Below are 6,096 nucleotides of genomic sequence, written 5' to 3'. Positions count from 1 at the left end.
AAAGGGAAGAAATTCCACCCCCAGATCCCTTCCATAAGCAGTATTCAAAATAGCTTTTCAGAGTAATTCATAACTAAATCCTTTTACCCTTTCATTCTCCCAAATTTGAGCTTAAACTGATCTAATGTCCAAGACTGTGCTCTTGAGTAAACCTGTTTTCAGATGTCCTACAAAATGAGATGTCACTGTGGTATTCTTGACTCACTATGATTAGAGCCTTGCCACACACCACATTCAAAGTAAGTGGCATGAAACTCATTTTTAGTTCTGAGATATAGGGAGAGATGTCACTAGTGATTTTCAATGTGAGGTAAATATTCTTGCTAGCTAGGTGTTAAACCCCATTGTTTCTCTACTATTGAAAGCTCACAAGTTCTATCAATGACTTCTTATTTCAATGCCACCTAAATTCAGTACCTTGGGGAAAGCCTTAATCATGTAATTCTAATTATGGCTTTGAAAATATTCTGAAGATTTACTGTTCTATTCTAGGATGCCCTGAGGCACCTCTTATAAGACTTTAGTATAAGCTCTATCCCATCCAAGGAGACCTATTATCAGAAAATGCAGAAGAAATTTATCTTTTTAGCTAGAACATAGTACCAATACATGGCTACCCCAAATATAACAATACATTGGAGCTCTAGAATACTACTGAATTAGCCTTATCATGTACAAAGATCAAAGCCCAGTGCTAGATAAGAAAGTAACAATAAAATGGAATCCTTAAAGAAATGTGTGCCCTGAATAAGCTATATAATCCAAGGTGTATGCAAAACTTTGGGAAAATTTGCCAAAGTTTAATGTATATTTTTAAAGTACCTGAAGATTTTCTTTGTAGAAAAACGCAAAACATGAGTTCTATGATCCTTCCTATAATGTTTCCAAATTGCAAGGAGCAATTTCCCTATTTTTTGAGGCTGTTAAAATTTGCTCACATATGGGACCATATTCTCCTCAATTGCAATTTTGTTAACTCATGGACTGAGAATCAATCCCATTTTTATTATTTCAGTGCATTTTTTCAATCACAGGTTTAAATAGATTTTTACATTTTCTCCCTTGTATAACTACCTAGTGCCAGTTTTATAGCTTTGTAGAGCTGCTTGTATGTGCCCTTTGTCTTTGTGCAAATGAACAGAGTAGCTGTACATAAAACCAATCATTCTTGCAGACTGCAACCTCAACATTTCATAACAAAATCTTAAGTAATGGTTCCAAATATATTCTAATCTTGATGACACATGCAAAAAGAGATAAAAATCAATTTCTGCACTACAGGTTCAGGTCACAGTTCCTGATCACTAGCCAGCATAGTGAGTATACTTGACTTTTAGCACATGGTTCTTTTCTTAAATCAGCAATTTTGATGTTGGTTTCTGAAGTTGCTCATGGAAAAATGAAGGGTAGATTTTTACTCATTCATAGAGAATTACCAGTTGGGATGGGGGAAGATGTCATGAGAGATGTGTTAATAAGACTTTTCAAAAATGTACAATTCAATGCCAGAAATAATACTTTCCATATCTAGTAGGAATGTATTTTGTGATTAATCATCCTATATTTTAAACTGGAGGCATAATTTTATTTCTTTTCTATAAATCTTACAACAGTGATCACCCAGTCTGTCCTTAAAGACCTCTAGTGAAAATGAACCCATTTAATTTTTGGTAAGATTTCTACTTATTATGAAGTTTTTTTCCTTGTGCATAGTTAAATCTGCTGCTACCATAATTATAAAACCTTTCCTATAGGTTTGATTCAAGGATCAAATGAGATAACATGTGTAAAGTTGCTAGCAAACTAAAATATTTTTTTTATAAATGATGATGATGATGATGATGCTTTTTTATTATTATTCTTGTTAAGTATGGTCTCTAGTTTTTTGACAATCCTTTCCTAAAAATAAGGATACAGAACCTGAAGACAATATTCTTTTGTTTTTAATCTATGGAACAGCTTTATTTAAGTAAACTTGGCACCACCAGGCAATGAGGTTTGGAGACAAGCTGTGCAGGGCAAAGGATGAAGCTTAGAAGTAAAGTGGGAGGAAGCACACTGCATTTTGGTTGCCACATTGCTTTCACACTTACCCAGTCCTGTGTAATAGCAATTTAGATTTGAAGATCTTTCCCACCTATTAATAGGCCATGTGACCTACTTATGTCACAGGAAGCCTAAGTCACATGTGGTGGGAGGAGCATCCTGAGAGGAAAAGGAAAGTGTGTCACAGGAAATGCTGAGAGAGAGTTACTACAGTTAGAGCTGAGGGAAAGAGCAGATGTGTGGTGGCTGTGAAGGAATTTTTGGGAAGGCCCCAGCAGGAGGGTAGATGGTTTGGGGATGGAGTGGTTCTCTGATCTGGTGTTGTGTATTGAATTCTTTGCCACTCTGATGGACTGGGCTTACTGGTTACAGGATCTGGTTATTCGGTGTCTGAATGAACAGTTTACTTCTACCTTGTGTGTGGAGAGTCTTGTATATTTCACTATACGGAACCACATAGGGGTTTTGACAATTATCATCTATATTGCAATTATTGCTTTGCTGATACACTCCCCCTCCCCGCATTGGCTGGGGCCTTTGGTCACTGTGGAGTTGTGGGGAGAGGACGCTGACTGAAATCTTTGGAATTTGGAAATGGTATAGTTGGGAGCCTGCTACACATGAAAGGAGAGCCCTGCAATTATTCGCAATGCCATAAGTATCAATGAAGGCAAATAGGCACCAAGGGGCTCATAGATCATAGGCCACTATTCAGGGAAGGGTGGCTCAAGCCAGATGCTTCAACTGAAATTGACCAGTATGTAAAACCATCTCATTGGACAAGGGGTGGGGCACTGCCTTTCCTTCCTCAGGCATGTGAAGAAAGCATCTGCTGCCTGGACCCCTTGCTTAAAGGCCTAGGTTTGACTTAGGTAGTGTCAACTCAACTCTCTAGTGGTCAGATCCCTCCTCCAGTGATTTCTTTCAGTTCATTTGGGTGGTCAGTGGCAGGTGAGGGGCCCAGACTGTACCTTCTGTTAGATTCCCCCTACCCCAACTTCCAGCTCTGGCTTTCCTTCTTTCTTTGCTAGGTCTGGGGCCCATGGTGGAGCAAAGGGCATAATTCAAAACCTAAGTCTGGCCAGGCCATTGGGTTCCCAAGGGAAGTCTGTCAATCCAGTCCTCTCTCTACAACCAAGAAGGCCAGAGATGAAGCTCCTTTTCTTCTCTGCCTGAGAATCACCCTCAGTGGGGCTGCAGGGATAAGGCACCTTTACTTCCTTTCCTAGCTTAATTTGAGACATGCTACAAAACCCCAGTGAAGGCACTGGCACCTAATGATGCACCAGAAAAGCCTATTTTGAAATCTGCTTGGTGATGGAGCTGCAAGCATGAGGAAGGGATTATAGTGTTGGCAGGAATACCTTTGCTCAAAACTTTCAGTTGCAATTGCTCCCAGTGCCTATGTCTGCTACCTCAGTAGGATACTGTTAACAGTACTTAGTGGGACCTGGTGGGCTCCCTATTTAGGGGTTGGGCTACTACACTAAGCTTAAGTGATGTAAACATTAGTGTATGGAAGGAGACTAAGAAAGGGCAGGCAGTAAGCTACTAGGGATTTACCCTTGCTGCCTCCTCCTTGCCCCTCTTAGTGACTTGAAGGTTAGCAAACACTTTAATAATAAAACCACATGGCAAATAGGATTTTACTTAAACTGTATTGAAGTAAAAAGGGAGGAAAGCACATTTAATGTGCCTGCAGATGCAGCTTCCCAAGCTTCCCTCATCTGGCCTACCTACCATGAGTGCAGCTTGATCAAAAATTCAGGTTAGCCTCCACCCTGGCTCCTTAAACTCTCCCCTCTCAGTATTCTCCAAGGTTATCCATGCAGAGGAAGAACAGCAATAAGGATGTTGTGAGGGATGTGTTTAGGTGGCCTGGGCATCTGCACCTTATCCCAGGCAGTGAAGCACCTATCCTCCACTAGTTCCCTCCTGTGGTCCTGACCCTTAGGTATTAGGTAAACCCAAAGATTCCTACCCTATAATCTATTCCCCTAACCCAGGAATTTCTGAAATGCTCCAAGTGTGCTTTTCCTTATTCCGCAAACTAAAACAACAAGAAAACCAAACAGTTTCTGTACAAGTCCCTGTGATCAAGTGGCCAGCAAGTAACAGTGAGGAGCAAAGAGAAGGTGGTAAGCCTGAGCTCCAGACACCCAGGAGGTGGTCAGGGAGATGGTGGCAGAGACTTCCTCTGGGGGGGGTTCAGTTTGCCCTCCTCCTCTCCGTACAGCACTAAACATAGTCCCAAAAAGAAATAAAAAGGACCAATAGACAAAAGAAATGAGGTACACACATATGTATAAGCATACATACTCCCACCCACATCCACACACACCCACATACAGGCAGCTCCTCTCACATTCCAAATCAAAAAAGTGAGTTTTAAAGTGGAGTTAATTTCAGAGATAGGTGAAAGAGATGTCCAAACATTAAAAGGTTTTCCTGTGGATGGATCGGGCACTGTCTTCTTCATATTCCTATTTAGATAATCACATCTTATTAAAGGTGTCCAGAGAGGCCAGAATGGAACCCCCAATCCTTGTTGAATATAGTCTCTCCTGAGGAGCAGATATCCTGATTTTCACATCTTTTGGAACTGGTTTCTTCACTTCATTCAGTAGTCTGTCACCAAAACCTTTGAACAGGGTGGAACCTCTGAAAGCACAATGTTGGAGAAGAGCGTGTGGCTCATGTCCATGTCAGCCTTCTGGATAGCAAACACAGGCACTTCATGGATGCTCTCACTTTCCTTGCCAATCACATCTGGCCAGAATAGAAGCTCATCGGCACAGAATCGAGAGGGGTCAATCTCAATGGTGCTTCCATCAGGCAGGTAGTACTGAGCCTTCTTTGTCTCCAGAATCTCGTCTTTCTGTGGGTTTATGGACAGGTAGCAGGCTCTCTCTTTGATAATCTTGACAACCTCAAATTCAGATGATGAGTGAAAATCATAGCCCTCCTTGTGCAGGTAGAGATGGAGGAAACGGGTTACATCACGGCCAGCAATGTCAATGCACATGATGGAATGGGGTAAGGCGAAGCCCTCTTATATGAGGACCACACGAGTGACACGATCTCCGGTGTCTAGCACCACTCCTGTGATTCTTCCTTTTGCATATAGGCTAAGCACAGCTTGCATGGAGATGAAGAGGGCTGGCACTTTGAATGTCTCAAAAATAAATTTCAGCAACACGTTCCCATTTTTTGTGGGTTTAAGGGAGCCTCGTCAGGAGCACAAGATGCTCTTCTGAGAAAGTCTGAAGCTGATCTTTGGAATAGACATATTGCCAGATGTGCTCCACGTCATTCAATTCCTTCCCATTGCTATAGTCCATGGGGTAGTGGATGGAGAGCAACCCATTATGCTCCTCTGCTTTGGGGCCAATGAAACTATCCCCTTCCAGGGCTCCAGCCATGACACAGACATGTTTTGTTCTGCCTATATAGTTTAGAAAACAATACTTGGGAATTTGATCTCCTGCAAAACCAGTTTTAATCACACCAGAGCCATTGTCAATCATGACAGGCTGGTTGGTGATAAGTATCATAGGACTCCATGGCAGAGGGGTCTCTCCTCCAGAGGAAGAAGCTGTCAGCTGGTTTGCTGCTGCTACCACTGTTATGCCTCTGAAGACAACATTCTTGATAGCACAGAAAACGACAGTAGCACTACCTCCTCTTTTTTCCTGGACTCATGTAACAACAATGTTGCTAGCAGCTGCTGTGGGGGTGTAAAACCAATAACACCAGCATACATGAGGGCTGCTAGCACTGGTTCTTTGATCTGCTTTTCTAAGGAAAGCAACTTTAAGAGGTTAACAATCTTAATTTAATTAAACATACATATATCATTCACTTAGTTCAGGGGGAAAAGTCAGCACCCTAAACTTCAGAGAAAACACAAAAAAGAAATTACAAGCATAAATTATATAAACAGAGCAAATAAACACAAATCAACAGATGGTCTTCTAGCTATCTGACCAAGACATTACACACACAGTTACCAGAGAGAGAAGTACCAACATCTGGGTTTTTCAAAGCTGG

At 41.5% G+C, this 6,096-nt stretch overlaps 1 pseudogene; it reads right to left on the bottom strand.

The window, feature by feature from the left end:
• Positions 1–4,481: 4,481 nt before the first annotated feature.
• Positions 4,482–5,610, bottom strand: LOC118858805 (annotated as a pseudogene).
• Positions 5,611–6,096: the final 486 nt, after the last annotated feature.

This window comes from Trichosurus vulpecula, chromosome 7 (assembly GCF_011100635.1).
Source record: "Trichosurus vulpecula isolate mTriVul1 chromosome 7, mTriVul1.pri, whole genome shotgun sequence".
Lineage (NCBI taxonomy): Eukaryota > Metazoa > Chordata > Mammalia > Diprotodontia > Phalangeridae > Trichosurus > Trichosurus vulpecula.
Note: the sequence above shows the minus strand (reverse complement) of the source record. Positions and strands in the feature narration are given on the sequence as shown.